Source organism: Ochotona princeps, chromosome 7, assembly GCF_030435755.1.
Source record: "Ochotona princeps isolate mOchPri1 chromosome 7, mOchPri1.hap1, whole genome shotgun sequence".
NCBI lineage: Eukaryota > Metazoa > Chordata > Mammalia > Lagomorpha > Ochotonidae > Ochotona > Ochotona princeps.
In genome coordinates, this window is record NC_080838.1 from 17,770,746 (window position 1) to 17,796,286 (window position 25,541).

Consider the following 25,541-nt stretch of genomic DNA (forward strand, 5'->3'; position numbering starts at 1 on the left):
ATCATGCAGGCTATGGTAATCAGCTGACAAATAGGAAACATGCCTAAAGAAGGAGGAAATCAGTAACAGGGAAACAAAACTTTTGGTTTGTTTTTTTCCAGTCTTCAGGTGATCTGGGAAGTAAATGGCAAGGAACGTTTCTATTTACACATTTTAGCTTAGAAGCATGTAAGAAATAGGATTAAATGCCCTTAAAATTGGCTCACAAATATAGAAATTTATTTTGAGTATTTTCTCATGGAAGGTACCTATCTTTTGATATTTATCAAGTGCTACAGTATTTACATGGAATTTTATTATTTTTTTTTAAGATTGATGTATTTATTTGAAAGGCAGAGTGACACACACACACAGAGCTATCTTCCATCTGGTACTTCACTTGCTAAATAGTTGCAAAGCCAGGTCTGGACCATGTGGAAGGCAGAACCCAAAAGTCAGTCCAGGTCTCACTTGTGGGTGGCAGAGGCCCAAGCTCTAGAACCATCATTGGTTGCCTACAGGGAGGCATGTTAGTAGGAAGCTGACTCAGAAACAGAATGACGGAATCAAGCTGGATTCCTAAATGGCAATTAACTGCTGAGTCAAATAACTGTGGTTATTTTTGAATTTTTGCTTATGTGAAAGACACACACAGAATTTTCAATCCTAGTTTACTCTTTAAATGTCTGTAAACCACTGGGGCTTGGCCAGTCCTAAACCAGGTGCTTGGGACTCAGTTTAGATCTTTCACTACTTCCATGCAGGGCCCTAAGTACTGGAGCCCTCACTTGCTGTCTCCCAGGGTGCTCATTAGCAGGAATAGGGAATCCAGATCGCAGCCAGGACTTGAACTCAGCAACTCGTACATAGGATGTGGGCATCTCAACCACTGTGCAAATGCCCAGGTCTTCACTGACTTCTAATTTTTAAAAAATGTTTATTGATTTTTATTTCAAAGTAAGATATACAAAGAGGAGGAGAGACAGAGAGGAAAGTCTTCTGTCCGCTGATTTACTGCCCAAGTGGTTGCAATGGGCTGCAATGGCCAGAACTGGGCCAATCCAAAGCCAGGAGCTTCTTCCAGGTCTCCCACACTGATGCTGGGTCCCAAGGCCTTGGGCCATCCTTTACTGCTTTCCCAGGCAACAGGCAGGGAACTGGATGGGAAATGGAGCAGCTTGGGACATGAATCAACACCCATATGGGATCCACACGTGTGCAAGGCAAGGAGTTTAGCTGCTAGGCTAACGTGCTATAATAATAATAACAACAATAATTTTAAAATAATAATAAAATAATAAATAACAATTAAAAAGAAAAAAGAGAAAAAAAACAATTAAATTTTAAAAAAGGAGTTTACTGACTCAAGGGAGTGATTAGCTAGTCTTACAAGGTTCTAATTACCAGACTCTAGGAATCACTTGTTTCTCCAATAGATAAAAACTTCAAAGGCTAGTGCTGTCTTGGAGTGATTTGTGCAGGAGAATTCCATGCCTAGGACAATGTAACTTCCACCTTCACACATCTCCCAGACCAACTAGAACCCACCCGTACATCATAAATTCCCTAAGGAGTACAGATACTGCTGGCCAAAGCAACTTGAACACGAGCTGATCATATACTTCTCAGCCCCAATTCCAATGTGTTAGAACCTTCACTCTTTGGGGAGTGATTGGCTTTCTTCATCTTGGTTGCGCAGACACAGCTTGGGAGTTCTACAACAATGTCTCCAGTTTGAGCTGTTGTCTGTCAACAAAAATAAGTGCAATCCATCTTAAACACTTCACACATTTTAATAAAATATTCCTTAAGAGCAATATGTTTGTGGTCAGAATTAACATGAATGTTTTCAACCAAACCACTATTTTACAGAGAAGGCTGTTTTCAAAATACATCAAGAACTCAAATTATAAAATAACCTTACTTAATTTACTAAAAGCCATTATATGGTAATGTTATATATGTAATTCATAGGGATTTAACTTCCCTTTTTCATTGAAAAATTTTATATTTTCTGGGCCCAGCGTGATGGCTCTATTGGTTAATCCTTCCACCTTGCAAGTACCAGGATCCCATATGGGCACTGGTTTGTGTCCTGGCTGCTCTACTTCCCATCCAGCTCCCTGCGTATGCCCTGGGAAGGCAAAGGAGTATGATCCAAAACCTTGGGACCCTACATCCTCATGGGTGACTTGAAAGAAGCTCCTGGCTCTGATGGCCTTTGTGGCCACTTGGGAAGTGAATCAGTGGATAAAAGAATTTTCTCTCTGTCTCGCCTTCTCACTGTAAATCTGCCTTTCGAATAAAAACAAATAAAAACTTAAAAAAAAGTTACACTCTGTTTATTTCCTAATAAGTCTTGGGTTCAACATTTTTGGCTAATCTGCCACCTACAATGTTGGCATCCATCATAAGCACTGGTTTGAGTCTTGGCTGTTCTGCTTTTGATCTAGCTCTCTGCTAGTGCGTCTGGGAAAGCAGTGGAGGATGGCCCAAGTGGTTCGGCTTGGAGCATCCATGCAGGAGAATCAGATGAAACTCTTGGCTTCTGGTTTTGGCCTGGCCCTATCCAGGCTGCTGTCTCCACTTGGGGAGTGAACCAGTGAATGGAAGCTTTCTCTTTAAATTAAAAAAAAAAAAAAGTTTTTATTTCAAAGGCAGAGTTATAGAGAGAGGTGAGTAGAGACAAGGATCTTCCACTCTCTGGTCCACTTCCCAAAGAGCTATAATGGGGCAGGACTGGGCCAGACTGAAGCCAGGAGCTAAGAATTCCATCTGGGCCTGCCATTCGGGTGTCAGGTGCCCAAGTACTTGGATCATCATGTACTGCCTCTGAGTTGCATTAGCAGAAAGACAGTCAGAAGCAGAGCTTGGATCTCAGTTTCTACGATAAGGGATACAGACATCCCACATGGTAGTTTAATCTACTGTACTACAACAGCTGATGCTACTTGCTTTATCTGATTGCACTTAATGGCACAAGTATGCTCCTCAAAAATTAATTCATTTGACTCTGAAATATTACATGTCCCTGAAAAAGTGTTTTGATTTTAGTCATCATTTAAGGCAGGCCTTTGTGTGTGTATGTGTGTGGCTACTGAAAAGAAAGCCTTAACTGAGATACTTCTTCAGTAGCTACTGGAGATGTCAGCCAACTTGGTGTTGTTGGCCCCAAAAGAGATGGGTAGCAAACAGGGTACTTTTACTGCTGTCCCCAAGACTCCACAGTACCAAAATAGCACTCTGCTAAGAAGGACTTGGATTAGACAGGGTGCTGCCAGTGTTGGAGAAAAAGCTGTTGATCATTTCACTGTCACTTGGAGTGAGGCCATGGAGAAGATGTGGGTGGGAAGAGGAAACTGAGCTGACCACAGGATGATGAACAAGAGGCCCTAGGGGCTGCTGCTGAAGGCACCCTTGGGTTAGACCATCCTGAGGAACTTAGAGACTGTGAACCAGCAAGCTGGATGTGGGACTAGGCACATGGAACTTTCTCCCTGGAAGCACCTCTTGGGTGATGAGTGCAGGGTGGGCAAAGTGACTGGCTAGGATTAAGTGGAGGATTTGCTTTCCAGGTTGCACAGGAGATGGGGGTCTGTGAGAAGCAGATAATCACCATGTGGCCTGGAGACATCCTGGCCAAGCTGGTGGATAAGCAGTGCCAACTCACTAGGAGGATCCAGAGTGTGGGAGCACTGTGGCTGGGCTTGGGTCAGGAGCTCCAGCTAGGGACTGAGCAGCTGCCCAGGACATGGCCCTGGGGCTGCACTCCTGTACTGCTGCGTACTCTTCCCCGGCATCTTCCCAGCTTGCACTAGGCAGGCCTCTTGTAATGTGTTTAACATACAATATTTAAAAGACTGATTAATGAAAGGCAGACCCAGAGCAAAAAGAGGTATGAGCAATCTTCTCTGTAAAAGCTCAGAAAGAGATGGAGGGAGGGATACATAACCTGGTTCACCAGTAAGGCAGATCAGCAGCAGAGTACAACTGGATCGTTGCCCAGAAAAACACTTGTTTTTCAAGGACAGGCAAAAGAAGAGATTCTTCTCGTTCTTGTGAAATCTACACAGCCGCTGGCAACTAGGGAGTTTGCCAACATGCAATGAGGGAATCCAACCAGTTCAGACACTGTCCCAGGCACTCGGGGTTGACTACTGTGACTGTCCTGCGTCAGCCAGCTTCCAACCTGGCCTCCAGTAGCCCACATCTCCTGCTAGTATTCTCTTCTGGGGGCACTCTCTCACACTGAATTAGGATCAGTGTATGTGTTCAACAAAGTATGCCAGAGGTGACGGTGTGTGACTCCTGAGGCAGGGTCAAAAAAGATAGGATGGTATCCATGGGGCTCTTTTGGGCCACTCTAAATATTATAAGGGAATGTGGCCTCATTTAATCAAATACAACAAAACATCTCCAATAATTAGCCCCAACAAGAACTTACAGAATTCCTTTACTGGGCACACTTCATTACTCTGAGAATTCAGTTTTTTCTGGTGTTCTGTTGTCAGGGCTATCCATAAGGTGTCCTCCCTCTACATTTTGACAGAATGGTAGGAAAACCTCCTCCTTTGTTTCGGCTATCATAATAGGCTAAAATGTAAAACAGCTTTTGCTGGATATTTGTGAGAACATAGGGGGGAAGGAGAAAAGAAGTATAGAGCATTCTAGCTAATGCACATATTACATTTGTATTTAATTCATGTAAATTAACGTATCTGTATATAATTGCACGAAAGAAAGCATCTGGAAAGTTACAAGCTAAACTATCATTTCTGGATACTTGTAGAAGGCAAAGAAACATAGGAGGGCTGGGTATGCATGAATGGGATGAGAATTAGTGAGGGATGAGGGGGCTAGGTTTTTTTTTAAGTTTATTTTGCATTATTTGAACACTGATACGAATAGGTTCACTTACATGGTTAGGACAAGAATAGTGTACTATAAGAAACAAAGGCCATTCAGTTAGAACAAACAAGGATCTATTCTATGATCCTATCAGCTTGCCTCTAGAATTGCTGGTCACATCAGACTCTTCCTTCTGTTGGCGAGATTTTCAGAATGCTTGGCTGCCAACTTTCCTGGGTTTCCCACTTGGGCTGCCTCTGCAACGCATACATCTTTCTAAAACCAAAAAGGCTTTCTAAAGGCTTTCTAAAACCAAAAAGGCTTCACCTTGTAGGGTAACAGCGAGGGAGCAAGTTGCTCTATTGGCTATTGTCTACTGATACTAATTCTGAGGAGAAAAGCACCCCCAAACTCAGTGTTTAGAACAACCACCACCCTTTATTTTACAGGTCACTGGCTGCAATCTGGAGGTAGTTCAGCATTGCTCTAAGTGTCTAGTCCTTCTAGGACCTGCAGATTACTCAGGCAGGAGCTTTCCACTGGGAAAGGCTGGGGTGTCAGGGAGGCAAGCAGAGAAAATGCCACAGTATCTCTAGAGGAGGTCACTTTTAGAACTGTCACACTATAACTTCTGCCTATATACCTTTGGCACAAAACAAATGGAACTATCAACGTGCAGCATCAATGGGGTGGAGAAACATTCTGTCTCCGACTAGAGGAACTACAAGGGGGATGTATGCACAGTGCAGGGAAGACTGGGGGAACAAAAAACGTTATCTTCCTGTTATCAACCTGGGATTTTCCAACTTGCCTTTTGGCAGGCACCGGCAGGCAGAGGTAGACTTCCTTTCAAAGTGGCTAACAGGATATGATGATGATATGACCCAGAAGGTGGTCATTGTCCTAAAATACAGACACAGGGCTTTGTCCTTGCAGGCACCCTAGTACGAATGTGCTATATCATGTTATGGAAATGCAGTAATATTATGCTGATACCCAATTCCTTACAAACGCCATGGTGAACAATGGTTTCCACAACAGATGGACAATTTCACAAGAAGGGGGATAAAAAAAAAACCTGCCCTAGACAAACGTGCTGTTTGCAGTATCCTGTTCATTGTGTATGAAATGTCTGAGCGAATCTTTCAGTTCAAAAGGGTGCTGAAGAATTCACAAATCCTCCAGATGTGGTCAGAGTGAGAGGACTCTGGGAGCCATCCAGTTACCCAGGCTTCCCTTGCGTATTTAGGACTGAAAACCTCTTACAGAAGAATAGCAGTCCCCTGCTCTGCTTAACATGAGGAAGGCGAGAGTTGCGCCTAAGCAGAGGCGCAGCAAAAGCCTTAAAAAAGCAAAAACAACAAACAAACAAACAAACAAACAAAAAACGAGATCATGAAATCCTCTGGTTTGTCAGGGGCTTAAGTCAGCGGAGTCTCCTGCGGTCCTCTGACATTTGCGCCCCACTCCAGGGTCAGGTCCGTGGTTCCCACGTTCAAGAACAGCTGCCCCCTTAACGTTCCTCAGCATTTCTTCTTCGCTCCAGAACGGTTGTGGGACCGCAAAAACAGTTAAGGCTGGAGCCCCGACTGAGCCTTGCGAACACTGCGCCAGGTGCCAGGGCCATCGCAGCGAGGCGCCGGGAGCCCGAGACTCGAGGAGCTCCAAGTCGCCGCGCCACCGGCACGATCCTTGCTTCTTTGTTAACGAGACAAATGCAAGAAAACGCGGCGGCGGGGGAATGCTAGTGGCGAGGACGTTTGTATGCATAACTGCGCCCACAAAAGTCCATGAATGAGACGCTCCAAACGCAGGGGCACCCCAGGGCACCGTGTCATTGGCTTTTGTGCACTTGAAGGCGCATGAGAGATCCCTGCTCAGAGATTCCTCTTTGTGTGAAAGTGTGGAAACCAGAAGCGTGTGGCGATTGCTGCCTTTTCGCTTTCGAACTCGTAGGCGCTGGGACTTACAAAAAACAAAACAAAAACAAAAACAAAACATCCAACACTTCTTCGCCGACACACTCCCTCATTCTTGTACGAGCCCTAGTCGTACCGGAGTTACTTTGTCGCTGACACAGCGAGCAGAGCGACAAAGGCGCGGTGCGGACGCCCCCGGCTCCCGAGAAAGCGCCTAGGGGGCCGGGCGCCGCGTTCCGCAGCTGCGCGCTGCGCCCCGCCGCCCGCCCGCCCGCGGCCAAACGCGGGCACCAACCGCCGCGTAGCCGGGCCGTTGGGCGGGTGGTAATTTCTGGGAACGGGGCGGGGTCCCGCGGGTGTACGAGGCCCGGCGTTGGAGAGCCGGGAGGAGGAGCGGGCGGCGCCGAGGGACGCGAGGCTGGAGGAGCGGCGCGCCCCGTGCGTCATAGGCCGGGGCGGGGCCGGCGTCGCGCCCCTGCCCGCCCGCGCCCCCATCCCTCACGCATCCGAGGCTGAGGAGTGGGGACCGCAGGAGGACTGTGCCAGGAGTTTTTTTTTTTGTTGTTTTTTTTTGCAATCCTTGGTTTCTTGGTTTTTGAGTTACTGTGAAGACTCCCCAAGGGCAGAGTCATTCCCGGAGGACCAGAGCAGGAGTCCGGAGCTGGGGAAACGGGGAGTGGGTGACAGCCCGGGGGCGCCCGGAGTGGCCAGGGTGTGTGCGCGTGCGGTCCCAGGCAGCTGCGAGAAGCGGCAGGGTGGGCGCTGCAGGTGCACGCGCGGCCCCGCGGGCCCCACGAGCCTGCCCCGCGCGGCCGAGCCATCTCCTGTGTGAGCACAGCCCTCGCACCAGTCCCCGGCCGGAGCGGAGAGTGCGATGGGGGAGCACCGGGCAGGGAGCCGGACAAGTGGCGAGCGTCTTTACCTGAGGAGGCGGGTTTGGCAGAAGTTGGGAGAGACGGGTGGGTGCACCAGAGGCAGGTTCGGCTGGCCGCTGGGGGGGGGGGGGCCCGAGGGCAGCGGGCCCCGCAGGGTATAAATAGCCGGCACCGGTTTGACAGGCGCTGTGGTGACTGGCGGTGCCGGTCCTTCCCCCCTTCTCTCCCGCCACCCTCAGCCACCCCTACCGCGTGAGGAGGGGAGGAGCGCCCGGAGCGGGCGGGGTGGGGGAGGCGGATTCGAGTGTCCTGGTGGCGGCGGCAGGAGGCCGAGGGGGAGGAGCCGAGGCGCGGGTGGAGGGAGAGGGCCGGGAGCGGGGCGGAGGCCAGCACTGCTGCCCGCGCCGGGCTCTGTGTCGCCGCCGTCGCCGCCGCAGCGGTTGGGGCGGGGGGCGCCTCGCCTCTGTTTTGTCTCCTCTCCCCGTGGAGCGGCTCGGGCTGCGGGGAGGCCCCGGCTCCCTCCGGACGCCCGGCCAACGGCGGCGGCGGCGGCGGCTGGTCCGCGGCCCTGAGGGAGGCAGAGCGACGCCGCGATCTTCCCGGGCTACGCGGAGAGCAGGTAAGATCGCGGGCGACGGGTCTGGTGAGGGGGGTTGGGGTCGGAGGGGAGGCGCGGCGGGCGCGACGACGAAGCCTTGCCGTCCCGAGTGCCGCCGCCTCCCTCGGCGCCCCCGCCCCGCGCCTGTGTTGTTTGCTCCGGGGTTTGCGGAGGGGTTTTCCGGAGGCTGTGGCGGTGACACCGGCTGGCCGCTGGCGGGGGAAACCGGGGCTGAGTGCTTGAGGGCAACGGTCGGCGAGGCGGACTGGGAGGAAGGGAGAGGCGCGCGGCGCGCCTTGCTCGCGGGGAGCTGGGGCGCGGGGGTAGGGGTTAGGGAAGCCGGCGCGGGCCGGGGTGTCTGTGTGTGTGTGGGGGGGGGATGGGCCCCGGCGCAGCTGGGCTCCCTTGTGTTTACATCTCCGCGCGAGTCCCCTCGGCCGACTAGAGGACTGAACTGACCCGCCGAGGCTAGCGCTCAGGCCGGGGCGGGGGTCCGGCTCCGGAGGAAGCACGTCCTGGGAGGGTCTGCGGAGGGCGGGCGGCTGCGGCCGGCGCTGGGCGGCGAGCTCGGGGCGGGACCCGGGAGCCTCCGGGCGCTCCGAGTGGCGAGGAGCTGGGGCGTGGGGGTACTGGACACCAGTTTCCTTTCCCCACCGGGCCTGATGGCCGGCCCTTACCTTTCCTTCCCCTCAGCGGCAAGCTTGCACGACAGGTTGTACGCGGCAGTTCTTTTATTCTTGCTCTCTGGGGCCGGCCCCCTTCTGCCGCCTACCACTATTCCCGGAGGGGGTAGAGAGGCTGGCTCTGATCGGAATCTATTTTTTAAACAACAAAACAGAAACAGGCTAAGTACCACGCACGTCCAGTGACCGCTTACTGGTGGATCGGTTTCCTTGCCGGGCTGGCCCTCGGGAACCGCGCTACCGGTTGTTGTAAGAGCGCGCGAGGGGGTCCGGCCGAGGGCTTTGCCAGGGCTCGCTCCCTAGCCTGTCGGAGCAGCTTGGCGAGCAAGGCAGCCAGGCCCCCGTCTCTCGCTCCGCTTGGGCGTTTTTATTCCGTGCCAGTAAAGGACACAAAGTATTCCCCAACACTGAAGGAAATCTGGATTGCAGTTCCAAACGTTTCTCCGGTGCCAGCACCCCGGGCTTTCTGAGAGCCGGACTTGCTACAGAGTAGCCGTTCTTCAAGTTGTAGCACTTGGTGAATTGAGTGTGTGACTGAGACGTAGCAGAGTTACCTTCCACATTGTCAAACCACAGAATTTCCTGCCTCTTCTGGTATTCACGAACACTTAACTTCAGCTTGTACGGTTTAAATTTTAATCCGCTGGGGAGAGGGCAGTCATCTTGTGTTTGATAATCAGATTTGCTTTTCTTTTTATCGGAGTCTCGATCAAGAGGCAAATTATGCACTTTGTCTAGTGCCAGAGCCACAGAAGAATGTACCTTTACCAAGGCAGCTCTGACTACTTGTGTTGAAGAGTTTTCTTTAAAAGGTGGAAGCTGTTGAATTATATTGAAAGGAACCGGGGTATAATTAAAGTTTATGTAGGGCAGTGGTTTACCGAGGGTGTTCTATTAGTATTATTGAGACATCTCCTAATAGTTGAACACATGAAGCAGAAAATTGAAACACTGTGACCATCTGGAATTCAAATATTCCAAGGGTGTTAACTTCACCAATTCCTTGAATTAATACTTGTCACTCATTCCAGGCATACTTATTTAGAAAATCAATCATCTCTAGTATGATTGGATAGAATTTATAACTTTGGAATTTTTTGTGCCCTAAGTAAGACTGGGTCGGGAGGGGGGAACTGCCAATGTTGATTGCTTTACCTTCCCAAAAGCTGTGTATTTTTTGCAGAGTAGGGGCTGGATGGATAACAGCTTTATCGAAATACAATGTACATATCGTTAAAGTGTACAATTAAGCATACAGTTAAGTGATTTGTAATGTATTCACAGCCTTAAACAGTCATCACCAAGATCAATTTTAGGACATTGTCATCATCCCAGAAAGGAACCCATACCTGCTAGCAGTCGTTCTCCGTTCCTGCCATTGCCTGTTTCTCAGGCAACTGCGGATCATTTTTGGATTGTTACAGATATGCCTAATCTGGATGTTTAATATAAATGGAACCATGCAAGATTTGGACTTTTATGACTAGCTGCTTTCACTGACGTTTGCAAAGTTCACTCATGTTATAGCATGTATCAATGCTTCACTTTAAATGGTGTAATAATATTCCATTATATGGATAGGCTTGTATTTCATTTTTTTAAAGAAAGAATTATTTTTATTGGAAAGTCAGATATGTAGATAGGAGGAGAGGCAGAGAAAGATCTTATGTCCGATGGTTCACTCTCCCAGATCGAGCCTCCTCTGGGTTTCCCTTGCAGGTGCAGGGTCCCAAGGCTTTGGGCCATCCTTGACTGCTTTCCCAGGCCACAAGCAGGGAGCTGGATGGGAAAGAGGGGCTTCTGGCTTTAGAACTGGTGCCCATATGGGAACCCGACATGTGCAAGACGTGAGGACTTTAGCCACTAGACTACAGCGCCAGGCCCAGGCTTGTATTTCATTTATGCATTCATCAGTTGATGGATTTTTTTTAAAGATTTATTTTATTTTTATTACAAAGTCAGATATACTGAGAGGAGGAGAGATAGAAAGGAAGTGGAGCTGCCAGGATTAGAACCAGCAGCCATATGGGATCAAGGCGAGGACCTTAGCCACTAGGCCACGCTGCCGAGCCCCAGTTGATGGATTTTTAAAAAAGATTTATTTATTTTTATTGGAAAGTCAGATATACAGAGAGGAAGAGAGACAGAGAGGAAGATCTTCCGTCCGACGATTCACTCCCCAAGTGAGCCGCAACGGCCAATGCTATGCCAATCCGAAGCCAGGATCCAGGAACTTCTTCTGGGTCTCCCACGCGGGTGCAGAGTCCTAAGGCTTTGGGTTGTCCAACTGCTTTCCCAGGCCACAATCAGGGAGCTGGATGGGAAGTGGAGCTGCCAGGATTAGAACCAGCACCCATATGGGATCCCGGAGCGTTCAAGGCGAGGACTTTAGCCGCTAGGCCACGCTGTCGGGCCCCAGTTGATGGACTTTTGAGTTTCTTCTTTTTGGTTGTTGTGAATGGTGTGGCCATGAATATTGTGCACAAGTATTCATTTCTCTTGGATGTATTAACTTTTTGACAAAATTCATCTTTTTTGAGTGTACAGTTCAGTGACTTTTAATATGTAAGCTTTTGCTTCAAGCCTGATCAAAACATTTTAGTTGCCTCCAAACATTTTCTTCAGCTAATCTTTGTTCCTTTGCTGTCTCCTCATAGTCCTAGAAGATCAGCAGTTTATCTTGCTTGTATGGATTTGCTTTTTCTTAGTATTCCATGTAAGTGGGATAATATAGTGTATGATGGTAACCCTTGGCAGTTTGGATAATTTGACCTATCAGGCTGTGTTTGGGACTCATCTTTATTGTAGCATGTATTAGTAATTCAAGACTTTTTATTACTGAATAGTGATACTTTGTATGGAGTTGCACACTTTGTCTTTTGACCACTTGACAGGTGTTGTGTCCAGTTTTTCACTATTTTGAATGGTACTTCTTGAGTATATTTGAGAACAATTCTTTATGTGGACTTAATGGTACGTATGGTATCAGATCTCTTAGGTAGATAACCTGGGAATAGAATTACCATGTCATGTATTTAAGTTTTAAAGATACGGCAAACTGTTTTTCAAAGTGGCTAATGTCGTCTTACATTCTTTTTTTTTTTAAAGGTTTAATTTATTTTTATTACAAAGTCAGATATACAGAGAGGAGGAGAGACAGAGAGGAAGATCTTCCGTCCGATGATTCACTCCCCAAGTGAGCCGCAGCGGGCCGGTGCTGTGCCAATCCGATGCCGGGAACCAGGAACCTCTTCCAGGTCTCCCACGCGGGTGCAGGGTCCCAAGGCTTTGGGCCGTCCTCTACTGCTTTCCCAGGCCACAAGCAGGGAGCTGGGTGGGAAGTGGAGCTGCCAGGATTAGAACCAGCGCCCATATGGGATCCCGGGGCGTTCAAGGCGAGGACTTTTAGCCGCTAGGCCACTCCGCCGGAACCCATCTTACATTCTTAATAGCAATACCTATGTATGTATGTATCTATCTATCTGTCTGTTTATTTATCTATGTATCTTCCAACTTTCCTCATGTCCTTGGTGACACTTGTTGCTTGTCTTGTTGTTGTAGTAGCCATTCTTGTGGGTGTGAAATAGTTAATTTCACTGTAGTTTTTTATTTTTATGATTTATGTGTTTGAAATGCATCATGGTCAAGAGTGAGAGAGTGTAAGCAAGAATGAGAGGCCTTCCATCGAGAGACAGAGGTCTCTCATCTGCTGGTTCGCTCCTGAAATGGCCTCAATGCTTCGAGTTAGGCTGATCTGAAGCCATGAGTAAGGAGCTTCTTCTGGGTCTTCCACATGGATGCAGTGCCCAAACTGTTTGGACTGCCTTCTGCTGCTTTCCCAGGCCATTTAGCAGGGAGCTAGATCAGAAGTGGAGTGGCCAAAAGCGGAGCAGGTCATACCCTGCTGCCTTTTCAGGCACATTATCAGGGAAACTGGGTTGGAAATGAAGCAGTTGGGACTCAGGACTGGCGCCCATGTGGGATGGTGGCACTGTTTAACCTGTTATGCCACAGTCTTATTCCAAAATTAATTCTTAATGATCTATATGAGTTAATTTTTATGTATGATGTAGATTAAAGGTCTAGATTCATCTTTTTATATAGATGGCTTTATCACCATTTATTAAGAAGACTAATGTTTCCCATTAGTTGTAAATGTAGAGTTGTTCCTGGGCTCTCAATACTGTTTGACTTTTTGTGTGCACATCTTTATACCTTAATTAACCTGTTTTGGTTATTGTAGCTTCTAGTAAGTTATGAAACCTTGGGCCTGGCATGGTGCTGTTGCAGGATGATTGTTTGTATTGCCAGCAACACGTGTGTGCTCATTCTTCTAATACAGCTCCCTGCTAATGGACTGGGAAAGCAGTGGAGGATGGCTTAAGTCTTTGGAACGCTGTACCCATATGGGAAACCTGAAAGAAGCTTGTGGCTCCTGGCTTCTGCCTTTGGATTGGCTCAGCTTGGGCCATTGTGGCCACTTGAGGAGAACCAGCAGAGGGAAGACCTTTCTTTAAGTCTTTCCTCTCTCTGTAAAATCTGTCTTTTAATCAAAAATAAATGAATCCTTAAAAAAAAGTTATGAAAAAAAGAAAAAAAAGTTATGAAACCAAGTTGTGTAAATTTCCTGATTTTTAAAATTGTTCTGATTAGGATAATTTCTTGTAGTGTAGTAATTATTCTTTGTCCTATATGTAAATCTAAGGATTGGCCTGTTAATTTATGCAAAATGTTTGCTAGAGTTTTGATGGGAATTGTTTGAATCTGTAAATCAAGTTGGAGAGAATTGTCATCTTTCCATATTGAGTCTTCTAATACTTAGATATGAAAATATCTGTTGGTCCTGGCACACCGTGGCCTAGCGGCTAAAGTCCTCGCCTTGAAAGCGCCGGGATCTCATATGGGCACCGGTTCTAATCCTGGCAGCTCCACTTCCATCCAGCTCCCTGCTTGTGGCCTGGGAAAGCAGTCGAGGACGGCCCAATGCTTTGGGATCTATGTGGGAGACCCAGAAGAAGTTCCTGGTTCCTGACTTCAGATTGGCTCAGCTCCAGCTGTTGCGGCTTACTTGGGGAGTGAATCATCGGACAGAAGATCTTTTTTCTGTCTCTCTTTCTCTGTGTGTATCTGACTTTGCAATAAATAACTAAATAAATATTTTTAAAAATTATTTACTTTTTTTCCATTTTTTTCTTTATTTTTGACAATCTTTACATAATTAATTAGGGCACAAAGCTTCAAGGGCTACAGGAAAGTGGGTAAGACTATTAATTTCCACACTGTTTTTTTCCTGTATCTGGGGTAAAGGGGGAGATAAAGGAAGAATCCCCACCCAGTCTCCCACCCATCCCGAGGATCTTGCTCAAGTGGTTTTGATAGTTCAACAGTTCTGAATTGCTGCCAATCTTGCCATTCCAAGCATGATGAAGTCGCTGCAGAATCCACTGGTTGACATAGTCCACCTTTGAGTCTCTGTTTGCCCAGTTTTTCACTGCCAACGTATGGCTGGGGTAGTTGATTGATTTGTTCTGACCTGTGTTGTGATGCCAGGTATTCTCCGCAGGTTCCGATAGACTGCCATATCCTCCATGTGCAATTAGTTATGCTCTCCACTGCTCCATCTGAGCCTATGAGGAGGCTCAGCTCTGGCACTTGCACTCCATGGCACCACCATGGGTTCTGAGTCCAGCAGTTCGATTGGGGAGATCCCAAAAGAAACTTTGTCTGAGCTGATTCCAGACCAGATTCTTGTATGTATTTGCAAATACAGGGCCCGTTATAGTCCATTGCCCCAATCAGCTGGTGTTAGCAATTGCTAGGTCGGTTCTGTTTCCAGCCCTGTCTTCCATTGGAACCAATGGGTGTTGCATTTCAGCCTGATTCTGCCAACCACACTAGGTCCTCACATAAAGCAGTGAGAGCTGCAGCCTAGTTAGAGTGACCAACAATAACCCCCACCAGGCCTGCCCCCTGCCCTGGTTCCCGTGCTTGCCAGTATAGTCCAGCAGACTATACTGACTATCTGTAGTGCAGCAGACTAGTCCAGTCTATCTCACATCCCATTCAGCTCTCATACATGTCAGTGGGCATTGAAGCCTAGTTCAACTCAACCAGGCCCATTATCCAGCCCACACACATGCTGTTGCTTGCTTTTCTGTCTAGCCATGCCTGCCCCATCAGTCAGATCTTTTTCTGTTTCTCTTCCTCTGTGTTTATCTGACATTGCGATAAAAACTAAATAAATCTTAAAAAAACAAAAGAAAATTTCATTCAAGTGATTAGTCTTCAATGTTCTTTGGTAGTGATGTTTAATAATTTTCACTATACAACTCTTACACTTTATTTAAAATATTTATTGTAGTTAAAGCACTTACATTCGCTGAAGTTTTTTTGTCAGCCATAGACAAAATACTGGTTTTTAATGAAAGACAGCAAGAAAGATAAAATTTTTAAAAATATTTATTCAGTTTATTACAAAGTCAGTTATACAGAGAGCAGGAGAGACAGAGAGGAAGATCTTCCGTCCGATGATTCACTCCCCAAGTGAGCCGCAACAGCCGGTGCTATGCCGATCTGAAGCTGGGAACCAGGAACTTCTTCTGGTTCTCCCACATGGGTGCAGGGTCCCAAAGTCTTGGGCCGTCCTCTACTGCTTTCCCAGGCCACAGGCAGGGAGCTGGATGGGAAGTGGAGGAGCTGGGTACACATACTGGCACCCATATGAAATCCTGGTGCTGGCTCTTGGCGACTTGAAATTAACCAATTTAGCCATCATGCCAGGCCCTGAAATTTTATGTTTTCCTCTTTCCATCTAGCCCCCATATCTTCCAGGTCCTGGCCCCCATCAGTGCTCTCAGTAAATATAAGTTTGTGTTTTAGATCCCTGCGAACATGTCTGTGCCCTGTGAATCACTTATTTCACTTGGCATGATGCCTTCAACTTTCATTCATGTCACATGGTGGAATTTCCTTCTTTTTAAAAATCTGCATTTATCTCTTTCATTTTATATATACGGCAGTTATACTTTGCTTCAGTTCTGTTCTGAATGAAGTTATTATTTTCACATTTTTAGAAGTTTCTTTTTTTTTTTTATTTGAAAGAGAGAAGGAGAGAGGGAGAGAGAGATTTCATGTGCTGACTGACTTCCATATATCACCATATATCACCAATGACCTGAACTGGATCAGGATGAAGCTAGGAACCCAGAACTCACTCCACGTCCCCATGTAGGTGGCAGGAAACTAAGTACAAGAGGTGTCACCTGCTGCCTCCCAGGGTAATAGAAAGAGGAAGTGGAAATCAGAAGCAGAACTGGAACCTGAACCCAGACACTACAGTATGGCAGTGATTCTCCCAGGTTGGGAACTGCTGTGCCAAATGCCATCCTCTCATACCAGATTTTGTTGCTACTATATAGAAAACAATTTATTTTTACATATTTGTCTTTAGGTCTTTGAAATCATTACTTCTTCATTTTTTTAGTGAGTTCCTTAATATTTTGCATGTGAAATGTCATGTCATCTGTGGATGAAAATTTTACTTCCTTTGTAACCAGATACATTTGTTTCTCCATACTTTGCTTTCTCCTCCTTATGTGACTAAGGACTGCCAGTGGATAATTGGTTAGAAATAAAGAAAGAAGGCATTCTTACATTGTTAGGAGGAAAGATTCAGTCCTGTAATATTAAGTCCAAGGAAATTTCAAAAAGTTTTTGGAAAGTAGAATTAAAAATTTATTTTGGAGCATAGCTTTTTTTTTTTCATAATGTATTTCCATGAACTTCTTAAAGACCAATATTCAATTTTTAATTTTTTATCTTTTTCAGTATTGCCTACGCAGTTGAGAGGGTTGCACTCCATGCAGGCTGTGGACTAGGGTGGTGAGGGTCAGGCATAGAGGGACAGATGTTTCAGTTTTCTTTTTATTTTTTCTCCTGTGTTTGCGTGGGAGAAGGGAGAAGGGAGCTGTTCCAGCTCTTGGGGATGGAGGGATGAGCATTTGATGATGCCTTAGAGATCCTAATGTGCGAACAGTATTCTGAGGGTATGTTTGAGTGGTTTTGATAGTTCTGATATTGTTGATCTCATTGCTCCAAGGCTGAAAAAAATATTTCCAAGATTGAAAATCTTTCCATGATTGAAGATTTTTCCAAGATTGGTTGACAAAGTCCACCTTAGTACATGCTAGACCCAAGCACTTGGTGCAGAGCTTGGCCAGGAGAGTGATCCAACCTGTTCTGCTTTCCATCCTCTGATGAGGCACTCAGTGTTCTCTGCTGGCTTAGATGAGCTGGCTGTCATGTTTCCTGTGTGTATCTGGGTTTGCACAGTCATTGGCAGCTGAAGAGGCCCAGTCCTGACACTGCACTCTAGGTTGGACCACACATCCTGTGATTTTCATTGTGGCTGGCTTCTAAGTCCATTGATCTAGTTGGGAAGGCCCCCAAGAAAACTTAACTGGGGTGACCTTAGGCTTGACTCTTGTGTATTCCAACCAGTGCAGGCTCTGATTGAAGACTTATCATATAATGCTGAATGTAGGGTTTTTTTGTTTGTTTGTTTGTTTAAATACTAGAAGCTGTATGTCAAACAAATTGTTAAGAACTATATCCTGGGGGTAGTGCCATGGTGCAGAAGGCTAAACCTCTGTGAAGCTGCCATTCCATGTGAGCACTGCTTTGAGTCCTGAGTGTTCCACTGCGATCCTGTTCTCTGGTAAAATGCCTGGGAAAGTAGCAGATTGCCTAATTCTGTGGTCCCCTGCACCCACTTGGGAGACCTGGAAGAAGCTCTAGGTTCCTGACCTTGGACCAGCCCAACTCTGGCCTTTGTGGTCATTTGAGGAATGAACCAGCTTATGGAAGATCTCTCTTTCCTCTCTGTAAATCTGCCTTTCAAATAAAGATAAATACATAAGAAAAAGTACAAGTTAGTGTAATTTTAATGACTTTTTGACTATCTCAGAGTTTATATGACTGAAGTTGAACATCCTTTTAATTGATTACTGTCTGTAACCTTTTACTGTTTTCCTGTTTATCTGTAGCCTTTCCACTGTTTTATTTGTTGAACTCTTTATTTAGTAGACCATTATGTCTTTGTAATGTAAATAAAAATGTTACCGTAAAAATTCCACAAAAATAAATAAAAATTGATGCTGCGTATTTGGTGTAGGAAGATCCATTTTACTCCTAGTTTGTTCATTTTTTTGTCATGAATGGATCGTTGGCTCTTGTCAGATGCTTTTTCTCCCCCTCTGGATCTATTGATATGTTCATTGCCCAAGGGCTGTTCTGTTTTTCATGCAAGAACTCTTGCTATTCTGTCTTGGGAAACCCCGCAGTCTTGCTATATGTGCTTCATTTGGTTTGCTAAAGAACATTTGTGTCAGTACTTAGAAACAATATTGCTCTTCGGTTATCCTGTAGTACCTTTGGATTTAGTATCAGAGTAGTAATAGCCACATAGAATGAGTTGAGGAGTGTTCCTGATTGTTATGAAGAAATTAACGAGGGTTCGGTATTGTTATCTCTGGATTTATAAAGCTGATAGAATGTGCCAGAGAAAGCATCCTGGCTGGGGTGTTCCCAGGTGGCGAATTTCTAGATTATCTTACTAGTTACTTGTCTGCTCAGATTTTCAGTGTAATTTTGGTAATTATGTTTTTAAGTTTTTTGACATACAATTCATGACATTATTATATCTTTCACTTTAAAATTTTTTGATTAACACATAATACACGAACATTGTTATGGGACATAGTGCAATATTTCTGCATATGCATACATGTACACTCAGTGTGCATCCACCAACCCAGGGATCTAGGCTTTTCATTACCTTTCTAGTTGTACCTAATTAGCTTCTCTTTTCTGAATTTTCTGTGTTTAATATGTTTTTGCAAACTGTGCTTGCTCGATGTGCTGTAGAACTCTAGAACTTGTTACTTTAATCTGTGTTGGTAAGCATTCTCCAACTCCTACTTAGCCCTCTTCAGCTCCCCTCCCCTGTGTGAGCATTTGATTTTTTTTTTTTACTGTTCAGAGTGAAGTTCCTCTTTCATTTCTTTTTTTTTTTAAAAAAATTTATTTTATTTTTATTAGAAAATCAGATATACAGAGAGGAGGAGAGACAGAGAGGAAGATCTTCCGTCCGATGATTCACTCCCCAAGTGACCGCAACTGCCAGTGCTGCGCCGATCCGAAGCCAGGAACCAGGAACCTCCTCTAGATCTCCCACACTGGTTCAGAATCCCAAGGCTTTGAGCCATCCTCGACTGCTTTCCCAGGCCACAATCAGGGAGCTGAATGGGAAGTGAGGCCGCTGGAATTAGAACCGGCACCCATATGGGATCCCGGGAGTGCAAGGTGAGGACTTTAGCTGCTAGGCCACGCCGCCGGGCCCTCATTTCTAATTTGATATTATGTACTCTTTCTTTTTACTTGGTCAATCTAGCTAAAGAAGATTTGTTGCTCTTTTTCAAAAATAAATTAAAAAACAAAGGAACAAATTTGGTTCAACTGATTTTCTTTTCCTATTCTGTTATTAATTTCACCAGTTTCCATTTTTTCTTTATCATTTCTTTCCTGTGTTTGTTTTGAGCTTGGTTTGTCTTTCTCTAGTTCTTTCAAATAGAGATTTTTCTCCCTAACATAGACATTTACATTTCTAAATTTCACCTATTTGAAACGTTTAGATTTTTTTTTATTCAGTTCAAAGTTCATGATTTCTTTGGCCCAAGGTATATAAAAATATGTTGTTCAATTTCCAAATATTTGAAAATTCTTCAAATTTTATTCTGTTAATTTGTAATTTAATTTCTTTGTAGTGGGAGATCATATCCTGTATTTTTTAAATAACTTAAAACTTGCTGAGTTTTTTTTAATGTCCTTATATGTAATATGATAACAGAGAAACTGTTCCAATATGGGTCCATTATCATATATACTGTATTTTTGTGTTAAACCTAACAATATGGTTTTATACTATTTTTGGAAATTGAATGTGTTTTGAAATGGGAAGGCAATAAATAATAAGTGGTTTATTGTATTTATTAGCATATTTCCATTTTATGCTGCTCTCTTTTCTTTGTATGGATTTGAGTTACAAGCTGAATATTTCCTTTCAGTATGGAGAACTTTCTAGAGTATTTCTTTCTGTTTTTGAGATTATTTATTTTTATTTGAAAGGAAGATTTTGCAGAGAAAGAGAGCTAAGAAAGGTCTTTCATCTACTGCTTCTCTTCTGCAAATAACTACAACAACCAGAGCTGAGCTGTTCTGACACCAGGAGCCAGGAACTTCTTCTCAGGTTCCCTTGTGGATGCAGGGTCCCAAGGCTTTATGCTCTCCTTTGCTGCCTTCCCAGGCCACAAGCAGGGAGCTGAAAGGGAAGTGGAAAAACTGGGACACAAATTGGTACCTACATGGGGCCAGTGTCACAGGATGGAATATTTCCCAGCTGCGCCACAGTGTCAGTGCCAGTATTTAAAAAAAAATTTATATGAAGTTGGTGAATTTCACCTATATCACAGTACAGACTTAGGAGCTTAGTGTTACTTCCCATTCTACCCTCCCTCCTGAAGCCTTTTCTGTCTTCCTTTCTTTCTTTCTTCCTTTCTTTCTTTCTTTCTTTCTTTCTTTCTTTCTTTCTTTCTTTCTTTCTTTCTTTCTTTCTTTCTTCCTTCCTTCCTTCCTTCCTTCCTTCCTTCCTTCCTTCCTTCCTTCCTTCCTTCCTTCCTTCCTTCCTTCCCTTCTTTCCCTTCTTTCCCTTCTTTCCCTGTCTCTCTCTTTCTTTCTTAAACATTTACTTACTTTTATTAGAAAGGCGATCAGATTTACTGAGAGAAGGAGAGCCAAAGAGAGCTAGAACTGAGCTGATTTGAAGCCAGGAGCCAGGAGTTTCCGGGTCACCCACATGGGTGCAGGTGCCTAAGGCTTTGGCCCATGCTGCACTACTTTCCCAGGCCATAAGCAGGCAGCTTGGTTGGGACATGGAGCAGCCAGGACATGAACTGGCACCCACATGGATCCTGTCACTTACAATGTGAGGATTTAGCCACTAAACTGTCGTACCAGTCCCTGAAGTATTTCTTATAAGAGAGATCTGTTATCAAAGATTTATCTTTCTGAGATTATTTTTATTTGCTTTTGTTTTTAACAGATAGTTGTCCTGGATTTAGAATTCTTAGTTAACTTTTTTTTTTTTTTTTTTTTTTTTTTTAGCATCTTCTTATCTTTTGTTTTTGGTATTGTGTCTGTCTGTCTGGTTTTGGTATTCATTGTGTCTGTTTGCCTCTTTAAAGTTTACTTGGTAGGCAGAGTTACCTACCAAGTAAAGAGACAGAGAGAGGAGGAAAGACAGAGATCTTTGATCTGTTGGTTCATTCTCTATTGCCAACAACAGAAGCCAGAGGCTTCTGGGTCTCCCATGTGAGTTCAGGGGCCCAAATGCTTGGACCGTCTTTCACTGCTTTCGTAGGCATGTGAGCAAGGAGCTGGATGGGAAGTGCAACATCCTGATTTCCAGCAAGTGTTCACATGGGATGCTGACATTGTAGGTAGAGTGCTTAAATTGCTGTGCTAGGATGCTGAGCCCCAAAGCCACCATTGTTTCTGCTGAGTTGTTTTACTCTGTTTTTGTCTCTAAAGATTTTCTCTGTTTTTGACTTTGCATTCTCCTATTGTAATGTATTAAGGTATGGATTTGTGTATTTGAGCTATTTTGAGTTCATTGAATTTCTGTAGAATTTTTTATTGACAGTAATTTTACACAATAATGGAGTAAGCACAGTGTGGTATTTCAATACATGCACATATATGTGTTGGTTAAATTTGGATAACTTGTGTTTCTATCACCTCAAATATTTATCATTTGTGGTGAGATTTAAAGTTCTGTTTCCCAGCTTTTTTGAAATATATGTTGCATTTATGTTTTGAATGTTATATGTTGTGTATAAACTAAATTGAAGTATAGGTGAGGTGGTCACAGAAGGTGGCTGGGAACTCGCATTTACTTTTAACATATTGGTTACTCATTACTATGTCAATTAATTCCATAATGATGTAAATTTTTGCTGATGGTATGTTGGAGCTTTCAATTGACTGGGATGATACTCTGCTGGCTCTGTCTTCAGACCAGAGAGGGTATACCTAAGAAGCCGTTGAACTTGACTGGACAATAAGATGCTGGACTCTATGTTTGGTATACGCTTGCAATGGGGGAATCTCAACTGAACTTGAGCTGTGGTTATGCAACAAGGTGGAGGAATCCACCATGGTGGGAGGGTTTGGGGAGGGGTGGGAGAACCCAAGTATCTATGTAACTGTGTCACATAATACAATGTAATTAATGAAGTTAAATAATAAATAATTAAAAAAAAAAGAAATATATGTTGCATTATTGTTGGCTATGGTCACTGTACTTCATAGTAACATATCAGAATTTTTTCCTGCTGATAGTAAATTTGTACACTGTTGACTAATTTCACTTTGTTTTTCTGCCCTGTTGCTCAACTGAGTCTATTCTCTAACATTAAATTTCTGGAATTTACAAATGAAAAAGTTTTTAGCAGTTTGGTAAGTTTTGGCCATTATTTCTTCAAATAGTGTTTCCTCTCTTTTCTTCCTGGGACTTTCGTTCTGGGATTCTAAAGTTCTGTGTTGAAGTCTCTGAGGCTCTGTTCATGGTGCTGTATCTTTCTCTTTAGTCTGAATTGGTGATTTCTGTTGATATGTCTAAGTTAATTTTGTTCTTGCATAATTTCAAATCTGTTGAGCTCTGCTAAGTGACTTTTAAATTTCATTGTACTTTTCAGCTACATAGTTTCCATTTGATTTATAATTTATTGAGATGTCTTTATGATTCATAGTTGTCATATTCTTCTTTAAGAATATGGTTTCCTTATTCAGAGTAAAAAACAATATTTAAACTAAGCATTAAGTCCTAGAATGATGTTTGCTTTATCTCTAAATTTAATTCATTGTTTAGATCTGTTTCTTGATGTGAATGGAAGTATTTCATTCATGAATTGCTAATTTTTAAAATTGTTTTATGACACAGTTTAATAGGCACTGGGGTTTCCCTTCTCCCTCCCCGGCTTCCATCCCCTCCTCCCTGTTCTCCCCTCCAGTCTTACAATGGGTGTCTTTTGTGAGTTTTCACAAGTCCATCATGCTGCCACTGAGGTATCTCTCAACAGTGTAGGAGATTATCAGCCTTTAGTTGTGAGTCCATCTTTGTACTGTATGCATAAGGACATACTTCTCTCTGTTTCCACTTATGAACATATTAATTTCTGCTACACTTCCTTTATGCATCCCCTTAGGTACAGTCCACCATGGGGAGAAAAGAAGAAAAATTAGTGAACCTTCATCCGCTTGAAGTTAATGAACATATAACAAAAGTATCAATGTGACTCTAGGGTGGTGAAAAATACTGTCTAGCATCTTCATGTGGGAATAAATGCCAGCATGTGTCCCATGGGGCACAAATAAAAGTAAAGCAAGGACTATATCAATGTTACTTATGGGTATTAGCAATAACAACGATAAAAGGGACATTCACAATCTCAGGTGATTATAAGCATATAGTCTCTTATGGATGATTAATTAATGGATTACATCACAAGGTCTTATTACAAAAGATACAAATAATAGGAAGTGCAATAAGGTGGAATTCACAGATAAAATCCTTAGATTTGACATCATATTATTTTATATTAAAGCAAACATGATATCTGACCTTTTGGGGTTGGCTCATTTCTGTTATCATAATGATCTCTAGTTCAGCCCATTTGGCTACAAACAATTGTATTTCATTTTTTTTTTAGTAGCTGAGTAGTATTCCATAGAGTAGGTGAGCCACAGTTTCTTTATCTAGTTCTCTGTTAATAGGCATTTAGGTTGCTTCCATGCTTTTGTGATTATTGATTGTGCTGCAGTGAACATACGGGTGCATGTTGCTTTCTCATGTAGTAGGTCTTTAGGATGTATTCCTAGAAGTGATGTTGCTGGGTCATATGGTAAGTAGATTTTCAGTTGCCTGAGTATTCTTCATATGGATTTCCATGGTGGTTGCACCAGCCTGCAATCCTACCAGCAGTGGAGTAGGGTTCCTTCCCCTCCCTCCCCCACATCCTCACCAGAAGGTATTGTTTCTAGTTTTCTGTATGTGGACCATTCTTACTGGAGTTAAGTGGTATCTCAGTGGTGTTTTTATTTGAATTTCCCTTATTGCCAGGGAGCCTGAGCTTTTTCATATGCCTGTTAGCCATTTCGATTTGTTCCTTTGTAAAATGTCCACTTCCCTTGCCCATTTCTTGACTGTTTTTTTGTTTTGTTGTTATGGCTGTTCTGAAGTTCTTTGTATATTGTGGGAATTAGCTCCTTGTCTCCTGTGTAGTGTGCAAATATCTCCCATTCTGTTGGTTGCTTTTTCTCTTTGTTGATTACTTCCTTTACTGCGCAGAAACTTCTTAGTTTGATGTAGTCCCATTTGTTTATATTGGTCTTGACTTCCTTTGCTTTTGATGATTTTTCTAGGAAGTCAGTGCCTACACCTATATCTTGCAGAGAATTTCCAACTTTTTCTTCCAAAAGTTTGATGGTTTGTGGGTATATGTTTAGATCTTTTATCCATTTAGATTTTTATCTTTGTGTATGGTGAAAGGTGTGAGTCTTGCTTCTTATTTCTGCAGGCTGTTAACCAGTTGTCCCAACAACATTTATTGAAGAGACCTTCCTTTTTCCTTGGATTGTTTTCTGTTTTCTTGTCGAAGATTAGATGACTGTACATGTATGGTTCCCTACTTCTTCACTGGTCTTCCTCTCTGTTTCTTGTGTGCCAGTACCAGGTTGTTTTGATAATTACTGCCCTATAATATGTCCAAAGGTCTGGGATTGTGGTCCCTCCTGCTGGGTTCTTTTTTAAAAAAAATATTATTATTTTATGATATAGTTTCATAGGCCTTGGAATTTCCCTTTCCCCCTACCCAAGTCTCCTCCAACCCCCCATTGAGTTCCCCTGTTTTATTACTATAGTATAGGTCTTCATAAACAGTCATATGTCCATCATTGCAGGCATGGACAATGGCAGAAATGGGAACAGTGTTCTGAGGGTGTTACTTGAATGGTTTTCGATAATTCTGATGCATTGTTGGTTTATTGCTCCAGGGTTGAGAAAATCTTTCCAAGGTCTATTTGTTGACAAAGTCCACCTTTAGCGCATGCCAGACCCAGACATTTGGTGCGGAGCTTGGCCAGGAGAGTGGTCCAACCTGTCCTGCTCTCCATCCTCTGATGAGGCACTCAGTGTTCTCTGCTGGCCTAGATGAGCTGGCTGTCATGTCTCCTGTGTGCATTTGGTTTGCTGACCACTGCACAGGCATCAGTAACTGAAGAGGCCCAGTCCTGACACATGTGCTCCAAGGTTGGATCATACATCCTGTGATTTTCATTGTGGCTGGCTTCTAAGTCCATTGATCAGTTGGGCATTCCACAGGAAACCTTAACTGTGGTGACCTCAGACTTGACTCTTGTGTATTCCAACCAGTGGAGGGTCAGGTTCAGTTAATCACCTGTACCAACCAATGCACATACCAGGTGAATGCAGCTGCCTGGTCAGTTCCTCCCCCAGCTCCATTGC

The 25,541-nt window shown here is 44.2% G+C and overlaps 1 protein-coding gene across 3 annotated transcripts in view; it reads left to right on the forward strand.

The window, feature by feature from the left end:
- The first annotated feature begins 8,065 nt into the window (after window positions 1-8,065).
- Window positions 8,066-25,541, forward strand: part of ELF2 (E74 like ETS transcription factor 2) — a 116,294-nt gene continuing 98,818 nt past the window's right edge. For all 3 annotated transcript variants that reach the window (XM_012927831.3, XM_058666838.1, XM_058666839.1), the window contains exon 1: window positions 8,066-8,240. The gene's annotated coding sequence lies outside the window, so the exon portion shown is untranslated. The remainder of the gene's footprint in view (window positions 8,241-25,541) is intronic.